We start from the raw sequence: 945 nt of genomic DNA, 5'->3' as shown, positions 1-945 counted from the left end.
AAGAATCGAGATGCGTAAAGAAAGATTAATGTGTGGATTTACTCGTACATGTGCATAGATATTTAAGATATTCCTCCCTCCACAACGTGCATTTTTAAAACCCTTTCAAAACTGCTCTGACCTGCGGACACCACGGAAGATAGCACGACCCTCCAACCATACGATCAAGCATATGGCATTTATGATTTTAAAATAAATCGCGAGACAATACTTTTTTTGCAAACCGAATTAGCTCATCGAATTAAATCCGCTAAAACTGTCCACTCTGCACACATTCCGCCTAGATTGTGCAACATCACTTATTAATGCAATTTATCACGCCTGCTCGCTCTAATAACCACGGTTTTTCCCCCGTCGTTTACATATTATTTCGAATAAATGTATTTTTTAAAGGGCCTTTTACCGTTATTCCGTTGACACTCCTTTTAATATTCTGCAGACCAAGAGTGGTGGAATGACGCAACCGAATTAAAGTCTAACATTTTTCGCATTTTTGAACGTCTTCTGCCAACACAGTATTCACCAAACATACAGTCGTTTACCAGGGATCTGGACCTACTAATTCACTTTCAAAACAGCGCTGATAGTTCATGATTAGTCGCATCCAACACTATTACACATTAATGTCGTAGTTTTAGAAGAAGGGGGTATCACACTAGAACTGGAATTATTAGCCAGTGAAATCATATAGGCTTTTTCTGAGTTTCTTGATTAAATAAATATATTGCGAAAGTAAGAGATAAAATGGTGTTTTCTCCCACCCTCAATAAAAGAAATGACGTCAAAAAACATACAAATAATTAATACAAAAAGTTGAAATGTCACGCATGCCGTTCTTCGTGTGTGACGTCACGCCGTGTAGCTCAACCCAAGCGTGTTGATGTTCGTTCCTTTAGGGTGTGATGCCTCCTCACTGCACCGTCACAACAACCACACACGTTGATG

This window comes from Penaeus monodon, chromosome 32 (assembly GCF_015228065.2).
Source record: "Penaeus monodon isolate SGIC_2016 chromosome 32, NSTDA_Pmon_1, whole genome shotgun sequence".
Lineage (NCBI taxonomy): Eukaryota > Metazoa > Arthropoda > Malacostraca > Decapoda > Penaeidae > Penaeus > Penaeus monodon.
The sequence above is the reverse complement of the archived record's forward strand: the minus strand, read 5'-3'. Positions refer to the sequence as shown.